The sequence below is a fragment of the Taeniopygia guttata genome, chromosome 3, assembly GCF_048771995.1.
Source record: "Taeniopygia guttata chromosome 3, bTaeGut7.mat, whole genome shotgun sequence".
Classification (NCBI taxonomy): Eukaryota; Metazoa; Chordata; class Aves; order Passeriformes; family Estrildidae; genus Taeniopygia; species Taeniopygia guttata.
Genome location: NC_133027.1, coordinates 34,027,978 through 34,047,332, shown reverse-complemented (window position 1 = coordinate 34,047,332; position 19,355 = coordinate 34,027,978). Strand labels below are relative to the sequence as shown.

The following is a 19,355-nucleotide window of genomic DNA, read 5'->3' as shown; positions in this document are numbered from 1 at the left end:
AAAGTTCTGATTTCTTATATCATATTATTGGTATTGCGGGTGCTTTCTTGTGAAGGCTGACCTAGAACAGAGACTAGACAGAGTTAAAGAATAAAGTAGGTTTTTATTAGATGGATACACCTTGGGCAGCACAAGAGCCCAGCCAGGGCTACACCCAAGATGAACCCAGAATGGTTATAAAATAGACAACCGGTCACAAGGTCTCACACTTTTATAAGTTTGGTCCATTTGCATATTGGAGGTAATTGTCCTGTTATAGCATCAGGTTATGAAGTCCCATCCTTCTTGTTTGCTCTCTTCAGTCCATGTCATTTATGCTCTTGGGCCTGAAATTTGGATTCTTTGTCCCCAGCTAGAGAAGGAATTGTTTTGTCTTCCTACGCTGTGGAGAGAGCTTACTATCCCCCAATATGAAGGTCAGAACTACGCACTAAAGCAGTACAGAGTCTGAAAAACATAAAAGCTAAAACCTGAGACATCAGGAGGGAGTTGGTTGCAACTTCACTCGTGATGTTACTTACTGGTTGGTGCTGTGTACACAAATTAAAAGATAGGCAATGAAGAATTTAGCAGAAGCATTCCAGGAAATAAGCTGAAGGTCATTCATTAAGCTGAAGGTCATTCCTCACTAGAACAAAAGATTTTCACCACCTCTCTGATATTCTCCCTCTGAGCCTGATTCAAAACACACTAAAATACAGAGAATTCTTACTATCCAAAGATGCATTGAATCAAGACTTTTCTGAACACAGTGGCTCTTCTGAAGAGAAGGGCTGGTATCTTCATTATGCAGTAACTCTCTTTGCTCCTCTCATTCAGAAAGAAAATTAGTCACAGATCCAGATCCAGGGTGTGGGACGGTTCCCAGTAGTGAAGAGCAGCTCATGTTCACCTGCTGCTTACAATCCCCATTACATTCACTGTAATACTACAGAACTTAATGGTCAGAATATCAGAAATATTTTAACCAATAACAGTGAATTTAACTCTGTTACTTTCCTGCAAAAACGTTTTGGGGTGAATACTGTCGTGTAAGAGGTAGGAGAGGGCTGTGGGTAAACACTGGGTGTTTGTGACTGGGTAGTTACTTCTGTTGTCCTGCCTGTGGGTGGTGCTGCCCTTCTGGAAGTGGGTGCTTTGCTCCTGAAGATGACATTGAGATGGATTCTTTATTTTTATTTTTTGTGGTTGAGGATTTTGAGGCATAAAACAATAATGTATCTGCTGCAGGTATTAAGAATCCTGTGTATGGAGGGGACTATTGGTTTTGGTTCTTTGGAAGTCAGCTCATTAACAACTGGCAAATTCCAGCTACAATGCTGAACTGATAAGCCCTGTTGTTTCAATTACAAATGCATCATTTCTAAGCTGTTTTTTACTATCAGCCCCTTCTCAAGGTCACAAATATTCACATCCTGTTACCAGCCTCTTCCTAATGCAAATACTGTGGTGAGTCACACCAAAAATAAAAGGTCTATCTGCATTAAGAAGGTGAAAATAAATTGATCTGATGGTAAAAGTGTCACAGGTATAATTTCCCTTTTCCCCTCAGACCTGTCCATCTCTACAGCTTATTTTTTTTTCTCTTGCTGCACTTTCTACTTTTAGAGTTAGTAGTAAAAATACCATTACAGATAAAATGTGTGAAAGCAGAGGTAATATTCTAATTGTGGGAGAAAACATTTCTATCCTTGTAATATCTGTAAGCAGCATTTCTGTAACATCTGTAACAGTTTTCTACTCACTGGAAGAAACTTTAGTAAGGTCTTAAAAGGCTCTGTAGACCTTACAAATGGGCACATTGATCCCCTGTAGTCCTCTGGACCCCTGATCTCAGCTGCTGTAGCTGGACAGTCTGCATGTTGCTTTTACTGGTAGCAGTGTCTTAACAGCACTTTATTGACTGCAAAAAAATCCAGCTTTTGCAATAAAAGGTAGGTCACAACAGTTTTGATGATGATTTGTGTATGATTTGATGGTTTTGTCCAGTTGTAAGTTCTGTTTGATGTTTAGACATGGCTATTACATCTGTTCTTGCTTTCCTTCTGAACCATCAAAGGTGATGGAAGAAATTCCTCCATTCCAACAAGGAAGGATCATTAGAGTTTGATTAACAGTTTTAGTGGAATATTCAGGGTCATTATTACTGCTCTGGAAAACTGGTCTTACACTTCTGATCCCCAAGAGAGTAGTCATCAAATAAAAGTATCTGAGGAACATCTGATGAGGGTGGTCAGGTGTCAGGGCTCACCTGACAGAGAAAACAGGAAGTTTTAAGAAGGAATTTTTTCTCTTTGAAAGAGGAGATGGACTGGTGAGTGTGTTGGGGGAATATAATAGATGTTGTGTAATCCAGAAGAAAAGTAAACCACTGGTTGAGAACTTGGGAGACCCTTCACAACTCTGAACTGAAGCCTCTCATCTGAGGTAAGAAAAGGGAAGTGGGAAATTCTTAACATCTTGAATATTTTTCCCAGATCTGTGGAATATTTGGGCTAGCTAAAAAGTGGGAGCAGGGGGGAAAGTGATTATCCATAACCTTATGGGATCCTATGTTTGTGGTTTTGCTTCCTCTATTGCACCCGTGCCTAAAGAGGTGAATTGCAAATCTGTGATGCTTCCAAAACGACACTTATAGAGCATGGGCTTAGGGTACTTGGTAGCCTCAGGTTCAATGCTGGTCCTGAGACAGAAGCTCTTATCCTGCCAGGCCTGAGCCTATTTGCAGTGTCAGAAGGTGGGACAGAATATCTGATCTAGCATGTTAGGAGTATGAATTTGTTCTTGGGACAGGTGGCTACAGGAACTTCGCAAGGCTTTTACTGATACTTGTGCTCTACAAAGTGCTTTGGTGAGCCTTTGCTATTCAAGAGAATAGTAATAAATTCTGCATGTGCTCTGCAGCAGAGACCAGCACAAACCAGTGCAGCAGACACGAGTGCCTTCAGGAGAGTCATGGTTGCAGAAAGGGAGGTTTTGTTCCCAGCATTGCACGGCTTCGCTAAGCCTGACCTACTCTTGTTCCAAGATGACAACTTTAAGCATAAGAGATGCCCCGGGTGACATTGCTCATTTATAAAATTCCCTTTTGTTGGATCAAATTTAACGTGGTCTCCTGTTTCGAATTATCTCTTTGATTAGCTGCAAAGTTTTGATGTCTGCAGGAGGAGAACAATTGCATCAGTGTGTGCTGTCAGCCGGGACTCGTGGCTGCTAGGGAGTTGCTAGGATACCTCTCTAAAAGGTACGATTCACTTGATTAACCACCAACCCAGTTTGCATGAGAAATATTTTTCCTATCTTTGTTTTGTTCTATCATCAACTGTGCATTAGATGTGCATGTGTGTTTAGAGCAAGCTACGGGTTGATTTTCATGTGTGTCCATTTCCTCCTTTTGATATGCAATAAAACCCTCTTTGCTTCACAGCAAAGAACCCAGAGCAGTTACAGTAGCAATTCCAGTAATCTGTAAAATGAGCATTGCTTCTACAGGGGAACATCTCTAGGAACAACCTAGAAAACCAAGTGAAGGTTTGACTTTAGATATGCATTTTTGGCATTATAGCTAAAGCTTCACTTTATATCTGTGAAGATGCAATGGAATTTCTATCTCCTATGTATTATTTTCTTTCCCCACTCTGAGCAGGGGGTTAGACCAGATGAGTACCAAGGTCCCATCCAAAACTATTCTATGATTCTGTCATCCTTGCCACATTCCTCTGGTATTAATGCTCCCTTCCAGTAGAAATGCCTTGCACAAAGCTGCTTCGTTCCACTTGCACAAAGTTGTCTCAGAACAACTCCTGTGTGCCCATGTGTTCCTGAATATGGGAGTATTGTATTCAGGATGCAAACCCTAACTCAAGTCTCTCCCCAGTAGTTGCTTCCTACATGTTTATCTTTCCAATGCCTTCTTTTTACCTCCCTTTTCCTGTTTCCTGAAACATATTGTTCAAACATTAAAGCATCTTGCCATAATTTCTATGAATCCTCTCTTGTCCCACAACTCTCTGCACTTTCCCTCAGACTTCCATAAACTCCTTTTGCTGCTTCCATGATATCTTTCCTCCAATGGACCATAATTCCTTCCTTCTATTTGAACTGACTTCTGCTTTTCACCCCCTAGGCCTGACAGTTATCCTCTCCCTACGTTCCCATTCTCCTCTCCCAGGTTTCGTTCCCCACTCTCAAGTCCCTGCCAGCTGTGTTGTGCTGTGTTCCCTCTCACCTGTGAGTGGAAGTAGTGTTGCAAGAGGATAGGAAATATGCTGGAAAGGGATGTGACCTTATTTTGGAGCTGAGTTGCCCACACTGGAGCACTATGATGCAAGTGCTGGAGCACTCTGTCCAGCGAGCAGGTCCCAAGATATGTGTACCCAGCAGGCCTGAGTACCCAGAGCACAAGCCTTGCCTGCTCAGAAGTTCTCTTCAGTCTTCTGTTCACTCTTTTAATTGGGGAGGGTGGCTGGCTTTGGAAGTGCCATTTGTGTCCTTTAGGAGTTGCCAATCTTATCTCACCTCTGCAAGTCATTAGGATTTCCTCTGTCCTTTCTTGCCTTGAAATTGCCAAGTGCTCCAGGCTGTTCTTCCCAACATCCTCCCTCAATGGCGTGTCTGTTTTAGTCTGGGTATAGATCCCCTGCTATTCCAAGTAACCTAAAAAGCTGCACATTGCTGTGCTAGGATCTTGATGACCTGCTAATCTGAGTGCCTCTGACAGCCTTTCTGCTGATCCTCCTGCTGCTCCCATATCCCAGCCTTCCCAGTCGTTTTCCCTTTGTGTAGTCTTCTTGTTTCCACTGCTGTTCTCTGTGCTGTGATGCATTGGGAGTCATGGGACTCAGTCTATGTGCTGCTGTGTTGTGCAGAGCTTCTAACAAGCTTTGAGCTCCACAGTTTGCTGCTTAATAATTCTCATGGTAGTAAGGATGGATAACGCAGGTGCTGTTATTCACTAGAGATCACTTAATTACTAGTACTCAGCATGAAAAAATTGTGTTCAGATTGGCAAAGGTCACACATACTCCCATACCTGACCTTCCTCTTGCTGTACAGCTAACTCTGGCTTTGAAATTCTCAGTTGAAATATCTTAAACTACCTGTGTGAACCAAGCACATGAGCCTTGGGGAATGATCTTTGTTTAACAAGTCAGCATTAGTTTGACTGGTACATGGTTTTCCTTGTCTCATAATCCATCCTGTACAATAACAACAGCAGCACCTTGGTTTCAGAGACATTTTTGACTCAACATGCTCTCTAAACCAACAGGTCTCTTGCCACCCATGTGAAAACCCTGAGGAAATGAGAGGTGAAAGTGGCCTTCTCCAAGTCACAGTGGCCGGCAGTGGAAGTTAGACTTGGAATTTCCACATTGTCATGCATTATAAGACACTGTCCCCAATTTGTTTGTGTATGGGTATCCTCTATGCAAGTCTCAGGTATAGTGCAGTTCTGGAATGAGTTGGGTGCAATTTTTTTTTTTTTTCCAAGAAAAGCATACATCTAATATGGAAACATTCCCAGGATTATTCTGTCTTCTGAAAAATCACGGTTCTCTGATATTTTGCTTGTTCCTAGTGACTACACCACAAATACTGGCACATGTAAGTAACATTTGTGAGCAAAAGATGTAGCTTGACCTTATCTGGCAAATTATAGCATCCTCCTGATACTACACCTGCTATCCAGTGGGGAAAAAAAATCATGGTTAATGCTTGAGTATGATCAACGTTTACAAGATTCACTGAAAATACTTAATTTTAAGCAATATTAATAATTTTATCTTCTCGTCAGTTATAAATTACACTCAGGGTCTAGAGTTTCTCCAAAATGTAATCAAGTAAATCCTGATTTTAATGAGTGGCAATCACTAAACCTGGGAATAATTGTCCTGACTTTCTTAGCAGCAAGGCATTGCAGCACCTCTTGAATTCAACACAAGATTTATCTTCCTAGGGAAGCAGGCTCTTGTCTGGAATAATGTATACCCATGTATAAGATCTGCACATCAGCACATTGGAGATCAATAGCTCTTCTCCTGATTTGGCCAAATGATGGTGCAATCAGCCAGAGCTCAACTGGAAGATTGAGACAAAGTGTGTGTTGCTGTTCAAGGTACTTCATACTTCTTGGAAGGAAACATGTTGAGTTTTATAAGTGAATCACAAAATAATTGCAGGCTCCTGATGGCTAAGGCTGAGACAAAGCACTGCTTATAGTGCTCTGGTTGCTCTCTGGTGCTTGTTCACTCACATGCTTCATTCCTGAGTAGCTCTTGCAATCGCTGTCTGTGTACCTGCTGCTGTGCTGTGTTATCACACACTCACACAACGGGCAGGGTTGGAAGGCACCACGGTGGGTCACTTGGTCCAACCTCCCTGCTCAGGCTGGGTCATCCTACACCACATTGCACAGGATTGCATCCAGATGATTCTCGAGGAAGACTTCACAACCTCTCTGTGCAAGAATTATTTAGATTAAAGTTTTATGAAATATATCAGGGCTCACTTCCACTTGTGCAGACTGTCCTGGTAGTTTGGTGTACCTTTCTTTCCTTAGCCATGATCTGAGGTCTTGGTCCCAACATTTATGTTGTTTGGGACAAGGATGCCTTCTTACCATTCAGAACAGATATTCATGACTCTGCATTTTATCATCGCAGGGATGATTTACGTTATTGCACCTGGGCTGTCGCTGGGTTGTTCCATGGCTGCATGGGCAGTAGGTCCCACAGCTGTGAAGCTTTCCTGTGTATCACACGAGTTCCCTTTAGAGGGCACCATTGACTTCCCTGAAGCCTACGTTGATGCTTGTGCTTGCTGTTAACGAGGCTTGTTACCCCTCTGAAATACATTTCAGTATTTTTTGGCTCTAAATATTTTGGATGCTCTAGGCTACTGCACATTATCTACTGTGTGCAAATAATTGACATAAAATTCACGTTGCAATGACTTCTGAGGCCTTGGCTATGATCATTTTCTCCACTAAGCAAAATGCTGGAAGGAACATGCACTCCAGGATGATGAACTGTGCCTTCTCACAAAGGCCTTAAGAGGACTGGAAGGCTCAGCTTCAAGACACTGAGGCCAGCACAAAAGTGAGACTTCTACTATGTGGTCTAGGAGATGCAGATTCTTCTGTCACATCTCTGTGACTAGATCTGCAGAGATGTAGTGGATTCTCCTTCCCTACAAATGTAGCTGTTTCACAGCAGATGGGATGTGTCTGCAGACAGATGTTTCATTTCATCTTCCTCTCTCCCATGCTCAATTTCTTTCTTTGTGTGCTGTCCCCAAGGTGGGCAGGATGTGGCTGCGTGGTCATCTCACTCATAAAGTGGTACCAAATGAGCACAGCTTTAGGAGGTTGGTTGTGACGTGAGTTCCTTTCTAGAATGAAGTTGCTTTTAGGTTTTTTAATCTAGATTTCTGCTTCTTGTCTTTGATGAAGAAGTATGGATATCAGGGAGGTATAGAAAGTGCCAACTGTAGCCTCACAGCTTCAGGCAATGCACAGTCCAAGGGAAGTCCACAATGATGTAAGCAGGATAATTGTGAACATAAATGTCTGTTCTGCAACAAAAAATGAGATCTAATTTTAGAATTGAACACTCAAAAAGATGTAACTCATTTTTCCAGACAATTATTTTAATTTCATGAAGAGCATCCAACAAAACAGTAATTCAGATGCTTACCTGGTCTCTCACTCCTTATTATTGCTTATATCCTCTTCAGTGCAATTGCATCAACATGGTCCTCATACGGCTTTTATATTTTCTATTTATGCAGGTAATTAACTGCAGGGCTGCCTGAGCCTTTCTCTAATATTGCAGATGACTGAGCCTTTCTCTAATATTGCAGATGACTGTTCAGTGTTTGCAGCATCTGAGCTGGGTTTTTGATCGTGCTCATAGCGTTGTCTTCTTCATTGGCTTGAAGGGTGCCCATGGCCCCCAGTGGGAGCAGCTGACTGGTACAGGCAGAGGGACAGGACTGGGTTGAAGGACAAAGAAAAGCCCGGGTGGGGGTGTAAAAGCCATCCTTTGGAGGATTGCAAGGGGGTGTGGCAAGCACCGGGGCTCTCACAGGGCAGAAACAGTAGCTGGAAGGCAGCCCAGAAGATGTCCCTAGGTGTGTAATCCTGTGAATCTCACCAACCCATCACTTTCCTCTTCTTCCATCCCTGACATGGGTTATTTTCATAACACCCAGCTGATTAAACCTCTTATTCAGCAAACTCAGCATAATTTTATCTTGTGTTAGTAGTACTTACTGTTGCACTGTTGCACCTCTATCCCCAAAAGCTTTTCAACCTTACTCTTACAACACACTGAAAACATCAAATCTCTTCTGAAATGTTACAAACTGTATTTTTTTTCCTAGTTAAATCAGCAGACCAAAGTTGGAAGAAAAATCTGTTTCTACCAAACCTCTAGTTTATTTATGTAGTCATTGATGGCGGGCATGTTTACATCTCTGTGATCCTAAACCTTAGGGAATTGCATTTCATTTCAGGGCTGCTGGGTCTGCAAAATCCCATGAGATTTTTAGCTTTGATTTAAAAATAAACGGGGTGATTTTTTTTCCTGTGGTTGTGGAGCAAGCCTTGAAAGATAGAAGTTGGAGACCTCAAAGAAAAAGAAAAGAAAACCCATTTAGGAGATAAAACTATATGATTAAATAATAAAAGTTTCCAAGTGCATATTTCATCCTGTGCCTTCTTTAAAAAAATATTTTAATTTTCATGACAGAAGGTGACAATTCATTATTTTGGATTTCCTTAGAGAAAGGTTTCTTCAAGTCCCCACAAAGATGATCATGAGTTTCAGTCTGGAATACACCATTACATTGAATGCTGTGTTCTTCCTATGTAAAAGAGGATGTATCCAATTAAATAACTACATATTATTGGTATCTCCAATACCAATACCTTACAGGAGGAGAACAAATACACAGAATCCGATTCTCTCCCAGCTCCCAGGTACCTCAAGCGAGCCTTGCAGCTACTACACCCACTTTGTCCAGTTTCAGACTTGAAGGGTCACATTTTAATCTTGGCTCATATGGGAGCCAGTGGGGTTGGTGACAACCTCTCTGAAATCACAGGTTCTTTGTACATTTATTCCTCTCTCTTCAAAAAGGTGAGAATAGTGATATGTCTCAAAGTATTACCAATTAATTTATAAGTAATTGTAACCCTTTCTGAGATCTTCATCCTCTCACAGTTCAATGGTCTGAGACACCTCAGAGTTGAAAGTATTCCAGTTTGTACAGTCCAAATTGAAATGAAATCAGTTACCTGCTGATCTCAGATGTTTCACCTTCTCTGTTTCAAAACCATTTATAAAATACTTGACTCCCAAACCAAGTTCAAGAGCACTCAGGCACCTGATCTGCTAGGAAAGCAGTGCACAGTAGGTTCTGAAACACTCCTTAGGCCACAAGTGTGGAGCATCTCTGAGTGAGAAGGGCCCAGCAGGCTGCAGTAGTGTGTGGGTGGAGCACGGATGCTCTATGTGGGATCTTGTGTTTATCTCATTAGCTTGCTGCTAATGTGGTGATCCTTCATGGGATGAGCTGGTTCCCAGCTGTCAAAAAACAGAACTAGCAAAGCAGAAGGCGGCCACAGACACCAACTAAACCTCAGCCTGGTGTTGGTTCTTGCCCTTTCTGAGCAGTTCCCTGCCACAGGCTCAGTTATAGCATAAAAAAGTACTTGGCACCCTGGATACCTTGTAGGCTCCAAATTCAACCTTCTACCACAAATTGCACAGGTAATCCTAGTCCTCAAGAGAGTTCACATAGCAGGTGAGAGAGAGGCCTTCAGCAGCAGAGGAGGATGCTTCTCTTCTCACAAGTACACTCTTGGCTCTCATCTTTCTGGAGGCTTGTCCCAAACAGAGTAGCACTTCACCTGCCTCAGCCTGAGGGAGGTTTTCTACAAAAGTTGTGTTCTCCTGATCTTCCTGTTCTGAAGGTCAGTTACTGTCAGTGCTACCCCTGGATGGTCTGCAGCCATTGATGCCAAAATAATGAAATTTTTCTTCCTTTACTATGTCTATAATGGGTTCTGCTTGAATTTTAATCTAGACTTACCTTTCCAAAACATAATTGGCTTGCTCCCTGAAAAGTCCAAATTCAGCAGTATTATCTTTATTTAAATGGAGGCTGTAGTTAATAGAGCAATAGAGTTGCATCTTTCACATTTTTCTAAAGATTTTCTTTTTACTGCATTTTATGGCCTTTTAAAACTTTCATGCAATGTTTAGATGACCAACACCTAGCCCTCTGTTTCAGTGTAACAGCAGAGAAGCAGAAGGCCGCTCTTCATCATAAAACCCAGTCCTGAAGTCAAAGGAACACGACGTCTCATCCTTAGCTTAAGCCGAATTATCTCAGTCTTAAGACTGAGGTGTCTGGGTTGCTTGTGCTTCCTTACAGAAAGCTATTCTCACAACTTCAATGACAAGAAAGCCTCTGATTTTCAAAACTACTTAAATGGTACTCCTCTGTTTTCCCACTGACTCTAAGGTATTTCTGAAAAAAAGCTATTCTTGCTTTGCTTTGTGATGCTAAATAAGTCAGGTTCCTCCTATCTCCTCTGGAAACAGGGCTCTGTATCCCCTTTACTGTCTATATACCTTCCAAATTTGTATGAAGTCCTTTCCCTATGAGCTTCTCAGGCAGAGGTAAATTGGTGCAGGTGTCTCCTAGAATCATTATTAAATATTATTTTGAGTTTAATTTGATACATGGATGTGACCAGCTTCAAAACTAAGAGAACTAAGACCCAGGCATGTGATCTGTGCTTCATCTCTTAATAATGAGTAATTATTATGTATTATCAATTTCTTATCAGTTACTGTAGTTTACAGTATTTTGCTCAAAACGATAATGAAAATGTGGCTGCAGTTATATTAAAATTCTGTGACAGTTATTCAAATATAATGAAATTTGTCAACCAATGTATTGCTGATAACTGATGGGACCTACGCAATCCCTGTAATTTTCAGCTTTGTGGGCTAACTGCCTTTCACATCTAGCAAACACGAAGACAGAGGACAGTTATGATGATGGACAATTTCCCATTGTTTCTGTTGAGGACAGGAATGTTAATATTTAAGCAACTGGCATTAAATACAAAAGGCATAGAAGCTCTCACTCCTACTCAGTCTGTCATGCCTTATGTATTTAAAGACAGTGTTAATCTTTTAAGCCATCACTTTGCACACAAGCTTCAGGATTAGCTCACCATCTAGTGTAACTCCTTAATTTCTTTTCCTTTCCCCAAGATGCAATCTCTGCTCCCATAAGCATAAATGTTCTTTTTCCAAGTATTTAACTATTTGGCTTCACTGTAAATTAATTCTCTTTGTTTGTTTGTTTGTGCTCAGTTTATCGCATCTGCAAGAGGGAACACCAGTCCTTTTTTTTGTTGTTGTTGTTGTTGTTTAACAATCCTCTGGGTTTTGTTTTATATACAAACTTTATCAACAGTATTAGATAATGGGAAGACACGGGACAATGCACTAAAAATATGTTTCCTTAGTAAGGATTTCCCAGGAACGCTTATCTTTGAGATCAGTCAGTTGCCTGGTTTTATCATCTACTACCTTAGTGATGATTCAGTAAAGAGGTAACCTGCAATAATCAAAATTTCATATATATATATATATATATATATATATATGCACATACATACACATGTATTTCATATATTGAATTGGCATTTAGATATTTATCAACCAAATCTGTGATATGACTAAAAGGATACTGAGCTGCTTTGGAAAAAGATTTTATTTTCTTACTGGTACTGATTGTACATCTCTCCTGTTATTTGTTTAATAATGAAATCCGATATATACCCTTCTGTTAAATTTGCTAGAACTGATATTAGGCTAACAGAAGAATGGTTAATTTGGTAATCCTTTCAATGTCTTTGACATACAAAAACACATTGAAAGCAACGCTGTGGAGAAAGATTAAGTGTTTCTCATTAATGAAAAACAGGACACAAGCCAACAGTGTGGACTTGCAACCCAGAAAGCCAAACACATCCTGGCTGCATCAAAAGAGGGATGGCCAGCAGGTTGAACTCTACTTTTGACACCCTACCTGGAGTGCTGCATCCAGGTCTGAAGTTCTCAGCACAAGGCAGGCATGGACCTGTTAGAGCAGGTTCATAGAAGGGCCACAAAAATGCTCAAAGGGCTGGAACTTCTATGTACACAGGATGAGAGATCTGGGACTGTTTGGCTTTGACAAGAGAAGGTTTCAGGGACACTTTATAGCAGCCTTCCAGTACCTAAAGGGGATTTATAAAAAAGACTGAGAGTGGCTTTTTACACAGGCAGGTAGTGATAGGATAAGTGGGAAAAGTTTTTAACTGAAAGAGAAGAGATTTAGATTAAATGTTAGAAAGCAATTCTTGACTGTGAGGATGGTGAGGCTCTGGAACAAGTTGCCCAGTGAAGCTGTGAATACCCCATCTCTGGAAGTGTTCAAGGCCAGGTTGGACAGGACTCGGAGCAACCTGGCTAGTGAGAGGTGTCCCTGCCTGTGGCAGGGAGGTTGGAACCAGATGATCTTTGAGGTCTCTCCCAACCCAGACCATTACATGATTTTATGATACATTCTTCTATGTAGCCACATTTTTTTTTCTTCTTGCTTGTCTTACTTCTAAAGGCAAAAAAATATACCTCAATATGCAATTGCTCTTGGCATAAACCAGTATATTTCCTATTGCCTTCTTTTCAGTTTGGGACAGGATGAGACTATCTAAGTGTTTTTCTAAAATCAGATGCAAAAACATGAATGAATCATACAGAAAAGAAAGAGCAATTTGTATTTGTATACTAAGCCCATCTATTTCCAGGAAGCATCCTTTAGTGATGAGAGAATTCATTCCTTTTGCTTCTCTTCATCTTGTGGGTATAATCATTGCTGCTGTGCTTTTACACTGATGCTTCTCCACTGTGACACACTCATCTTTCTTCATTAATTTCAGGTGACTGATGCTCTTGCCTCTGTTCGCAACATCTTTTGTAGCTTTTTACAGACTAGGAAGGTTGGTTTGCTCTCTTCTCACCCAGATTTGTTTATCTGAGGAAGTGGTTGGAATCTCATTGCTTTTCTCATCAAACCATAGTGAAGTTTCCCTTTCACATATAAATGTCTCAGACACCTGTGAAGCTGAGAGCTAGAGATGGGTAGAAGACAGTTTCCCCTTGCAAAATTATTTCAGATTTCAAAAGCTGTTCTATCCTATTCTGGGACAAATATTTTTCCAGACAGACAGCTTGAGAGAGCTGGATGTGGTTTGGGGTACACCACGTGTAGCAGACTCTGCGACCCTCATCCAGGGCAGGAATTTGGTCTGTTCTCTGCAAGGCCCAAAAGGCAGTTCTGAGGAGAAGGAGGTAGAGGTTAAGAAACCTAAGTTTAGGAATCTGACTCTCGGTTGTAGAAGCATATCAGACATCTGAGCTTCTTCTGGTGGGTATCAATGGAGCCAATTCAACTCCCTCTGAAGCAGAAGCCCTGTGCCAAGTCAGACAAACTGTGTGGATCCACTGCTTGATTCAGTCACCTACACATGGGGCTTTGAAATGCTCTGTGCTGCCTTGCCTGGCTTTGCAAGGTGCATATCTCTCCTACTTCCTGTGTTGAGTCTATGAGTTCTGGGTAACCCTTGCATTAAATAAACATCTCTATCCCATTGGGCAGGACTTTGACCCAAATCCATCACCTCTATGTCAAGTAAAGAGCAGATTTTTTTTCCTCTGGTTGGTAGATCTGTCATTTATACAAAGCAGAAAAGCCTGGATAACTGAGGAGTGCCTGTATCCCAAAAGTTATTGAATTTTGCCAGAGGAGCCATTACCGTAGTATTAGTAGTAGAATATTTTGAAAAAAAAAAAATGTTTGATAGCAGACACATTCCAGAAAAACAAAACCAAACAAAAACAAAACCACAAACAAACAAAAAACACATAGAAAATTCATGACCTGATGTTCCTAATCAACACATTTGGAGTACAGTTCATGCTCAGAGCAGTGCTGAGAGTCTGTTTTATCTGCCTGCCTGTACTGCAGCTCTGCCTTTGGGGGAATTGCTGAGCTGTATCCCTTCCTGCCTCTGTCCCCTGCAGCTGGCCCTGCAGCAGGAATCTCTCCAGAAGAGGAGTCCCTCCAGGCAGGCAGCACTTAACCTCCACAAGGAAAGAACATACACAGGCAGTGGAGGATGATGAGGTGAGTCTGCTGTGGCACACAGGTGTTCTGTCAAGGGGATAAGAACGCTCCTTTCGAAAGACAAAGCTGAACTGCTCACCCCTCTGTCCCTTACAGCTCCATGGCTGGCTCCTTTGCAAAGACCATTTGAAGCCCCTCTACTTTCTTCTTTCTTTTTCCATTTGCTACTTAAGATGGAATTTTGGAGATAAATCAATGTATTGTCATCCTTAGAATGTTGGTGGGTTTTTCCTGGCTTAATTACACTAGGAAATACACAAGACCACTTCTCCTCACATCCTCTTACCAACTATGATTTTTTTTTAAATGGACAAGGAAAAAATGCTTGGATTGATAGGGTGTTCAAGTGATGTCAGATTTTCTCTGTTGTGATTCTTTATTAATTAAGCAGTATTTCTGTATGTAATTCCTCGTTCAACATGATTCTTCACCCCCTCTTGAAATTACTCTGCTTTTGAGGTTTCTGAGTCCAAAATGGCCTGGGTGCTGCAAGTTAGGACACATATTTTTTCTTCTTTTTTTTCCCCCCTCTTCTTGTTGTCTGGGATGAAAACCCTTGGATAAAAAAGTCTAGGAAGTTATCAGCCCAAATACACTGCTATTATATATCCACCTACCCCAGTGCAAGTCCTTTCTTGCACTGTTGCAAGAAATGCAATGCTACTACTTGCAGTCTTAATACTTTGCTTCAGTTCTGTTACCCAAAAGGACAATCGGGCAGTTTTGGTTTTGTGTTTTTGAGGGTTGAATAAACTCGTCTTCCTATATCTATCCCCCAGCAAATCTGGAGTTTCCACTTTCAGAAATTCTTTTGAGATATCTTGGCTAACAAAACTACCTAATTTCTGATTTTATTAACAGGGAATATTTACAGAATGCCAAATCTCTTCCAAGGTCCTTCATTGAGGTTCTTCTTTAATACTGGGGCTTGGAAGGCTCCAGGTCACCCAGTGTTCAGAGCAATTGATAGCTTTTGAAACCTAGAAATTTAGGAGCTGTCAGTCACTGTTTCTAACAGAAGTATGAGCATCTTTTCATGCACAAACATTTCTTGTTAAAATGACTCCTGGGAGGTATTCTCTTTTGGTTTGTGGGTGGCTGACAAGAAGGTACTATGGTTTTGGCAACTGTTTTCTGCATGGTATTTTTTCCCCTCTCCTTTAAGAACTACACTATCTAGATATAGCCTAGGGGCATATCCTCTGTACTGAAATGAGTCAAATTTTTCCGACTGTTTTGTTCTTCCCTGACTCCATTCTATGTAGACTTTATCCTAAGAGCAGTAACCATCTGGATTGTCCCCTATTGGTGAAGCCAGTTCATAATGACAAGAACAAACCAGCACCCCTGAAGATCCACTGGGAAAAGGGAGAATCATATGTTTGAGTCAGGCACAAATACCTGAAAGCTGATTCAGCAATTGCAGGACTCAAACTATTCACTTTGCAGAACAAATACTTCCTTCTACAGAGAGAGAGAGAGAGATACTTTGCTTGTTCTCTCCCACCTTCCAAACCTATTCCCAACTGCCTCTCCATCTGTTTCTCAAGAACCTTAACATAATTTCAGGCTGTCTTCTTCACCCACTTCTCTTTCTGGGATGCCCCAATGGAGCTCCACTTCTGCTTCTTTTCTCTCCTTGTGTAACTGCTGACTGTTCCCTTATACAGCAAATATCTCTGTGCAGGTGATAGAGGTGGTTTAACTTCTGTGCCTCTCTGTTCTGTTCAATCCTGTCCTGCTGGCAGCTCTTGAATAATTATCAGCTCTCAGAGTGGCTAACACAGATCTCAGCCAAGCCTTCTCTCACGCTCCTTTCTTCGTGGGGGAAAATTGTGCTGGTCATCCCATGCTGCTGGCATTGAGGGCCCTAGAACCAGGGATATGCTTAAAGTCACACGTCCCATCTGCAGGCTCTTTCTGTGACTTCCATAAATATAGATGTTTACATGCCGAACATCACATGTTAAAATACATTTATTTGTGGCTTTACTCTTCTAGGAGATGCAGTTTCACTGTCCACCAGCTGGTAAAGAAGTCACAAGCAGGTGCCAAGTGTGACTGCCCTTTCTTCCTAAGGCCATTACAGACAACCAGATACCTTGGTGCTTTCTTACCACTTACAAACACTGTGCAAGAGCTGGCAGTGGCATGGACCAGGCAAGGCTGAGAGACACTCATTGCTCTTCAGAGGCAGGGAGGCTCTGAGATCACGGGCGCAGGAGCACCTGGGGACTGACACGGCTGTGAGCTGGGCGTGATGGGAGTCCCTCAGCCAGCTGAGTGGGAAGGGCTGCTCCAACAGCACTGATTCCGTACAGATGTTGCAAGGTTAGTTTGTACACTTATTGGAGAGCCCAGTTGACTGGTGAAACAGCATTGCTCAAGTGTTGGAAAGGTGAAAATTCAAAGTCAGATTCTAACCAAGCCATGCCACCAGCGATCTCTGATTTGTAACAATTAATGGCCTTTTTGTTCTGGCTTTGTGCATCATGCAATGAGATCATGATCCATGACTACACTCCTATGCAATAAAATAATACAAATAATTAATACTAATAATAATGGGTTGAGTTTTATTATGTCTCTCGCACTGCTTAAAATCCCCTGTGAGCAGTTACTGTCAATGAGAATATTTAATGTCTTGATGCAATTTGAAAATGTAGTGCAAATGACAGTGTAATAAAACAAAGAACTTCATCAACTTCTAATTGAAATTAATGAGGACTGAACTTCTACTTTGTGCGTAAGAGACTTTTCCCCCAACTTTAAAAGCTGTTGGCTCCAGGAGTGGTATGACTCAATTTGAATTATCTTCTTTTTCTACCTCAAAAAGATTTTACTGCAGAAAACTAGTCTTATTCCAGACAACCAGTAAACATCATACAGATTAAAAAGTTAGACTTTTCTCTCAATTCCTGCAGAAATGTTTTCCCTATGTATTAGCAGATCTGTAAGAAATCATAGCCATCTGTATTTTGTGAGACTAGGAGCTGAAAATGCATTCCTTATCTAAGAGACTATTTTCTACCATACTATTTCAGAAATTTATACATAGACCAAATCTTAACAAAAAAGACTCTGTTATTTCAAGGTCATTTTGAACCTCTGTGGCAGAGGTACAAATATGAGTAACATTATCAGGCAGAAGCATAGTGCACTGAGGCATGCCAGCATGTTTGTCAAAATGGCTGTGGAAGCCCTTTTCCAATCCCCTGGCAGCAGAAGGGAATAGCAGAGATGACTTGAACTGGTCATTGCATTTTACTACCATGCAATAAGACAGGAAAATATAATTCTCCATGCTGACATTTGGCACTGGTACAATTTCACAGACCTCTAATGACTGCAGTGGAGCACAGTTCAAGCCACTCAGCTCCAGGTAACTGAAATGTTCCTTGTCTTCCAAGTCTTCCAAGTTATATGTAACATTTACTTTTCTTAGAACTTTTTTTGCTATAAAACCTGCTAAACCAAGAATTAATATTTTCATTTTCTTTTTTTTTTCTTTACTAGTTTGCACAGCTTTGCAGAGCTTTAAGAATGTCTAAATTGCTGCAAGCTTTAGCACAGCCATTTAGGTCATCCCACATTGCTATACTGCAGCTGTTTGCATTACGTCTTGTGGGTCACTTGTGAAGGGAAGAGTTGTTGTGATGTACCGTGCTTGCCAACAGCAGGCACAAATCAGGAGAATTGTACTTGGAAGCATATCATTAAATTTCAACAAACAGGTTTACTGGAGAAGTCATTCTTCCTGTGAGATCACTAAAGCTGCCATTGTCCATAAACTATTTAGAAGACCTGAGTAAAGGGCTATTTAAAGTCTTCAGCTGATAAGGCTTAATGCTGTGTTTTCTCATTCCTTTGTTTATGATTCTCCTACTTGCCAGTGGTTTCTTCTCAGTGCCTGAATAATTTGTGTTCATGGGCACCTACTTTCAGGATTGTTGGACAGGATATTTAAATACTAGCTCCATCTAGTACCTACAAAGAGACCTAAAGATCTGTAAGTCTTTTGATGCCACAATATAAATGGATGGTTAGCTTGTGATAAAAGCATGCCACACAAGCCTCTAAGAAGGTGAGTTCAGGCAACAGTTTTTACCTCAGATACTGTTGGTTTATTTCTTTTCATAGCAGTTACACACACTGCTTCTAAAAATAATTTTTTATATATACCATCAGCCTGCACTCTGGGTCTAACTCAAAGACTGTAAAGGAAATTGAGATTATTCTAAGCAAAGATAAAAAAATATCTATAAATAGGATAGAACTTGTGATATTTTGTTCTATTTTACTTTAACCAAATGTGAAGATATAAAAACTAAAACTTCTGTTTTCTGAAAATGTGGTTAGTCTGCACCTTCCAGAGACAAAGAAAGCAGTGTCCAGAATCCACAAACTCTTCTCCAAAATGGTTGCCCTTGTGGTACAAGAAACAGCTTGTCAAAATCCCATCTTTCATAGTGGAATTGGCTACTTCTTGACAGAGAAGGAAACTTCCTGCAGCGGTATTATGTACTTACAAGGCATGAATCAATTTGCATTTTAATCATGGGGGACCCATACCATCAATTGGTGAGAGTGCTTTTAATTTACCTGAACTCAGTCATTGGGTTGATCTCTGCAGATTTGCCTCTACAGCAACACCTGCTTTTATCTTGACATCTCTTGAGTATTCAGCCTCCATAAAAAGAAATAAATTGTCCTGAAACTGTGCTAAATTCCTTACCAATGAATCCCCTTTCACTATATGAAATTCTAAATAAATAAGGATAGGTTTATTTTAAGCTTTTAACAGACTGTTATAGTTAATCGTGTATATCAGGCAAGAGGCTTGGTTGCTAAGAAAATCTTTGGCATGTTTCCATGGGATTTGTGTGTTATCGACAGAAAAAGTACCAAATGATAGGAAATGCATCTGCTAATTTGAATAGTGAAACAAAAAAAAAAAGAGAATAGAACCATTTTCTGCCCAACTTTTGAGTTAATGCAAGCTCAGGCCAAAAATAACATACTTCCTATCAATTTACAGAGAAGATTTTTGGCTTCAAAGACTTGATTAAGATTACAAAAAAATAAAATCCCCATTTCTATGT

At 40.8% G+C, this 19,355-nt stretch overlaps 1 protein-coding gene across 1 annotated transcript in view; it reads right to left on the bottom strand.

The window, feature by feature from the left end:
- Positions 1-83: 83 nt before the first annotated feature.
- Positions 84-19,355, bottom strand: part of LOC140683521 (uncharacterized) — a 54,466-nt gene continuing 35,194 nt past the window's right edge. The window contains exon 4 of the mRNA XM_072926115.1: positions 84-7,572. The gene's annotated coding sequence lies outside the window, so the exon portion shown is untranslated. The remainder of the gene's footprint in view (positions 7,573-19,355) is intronic.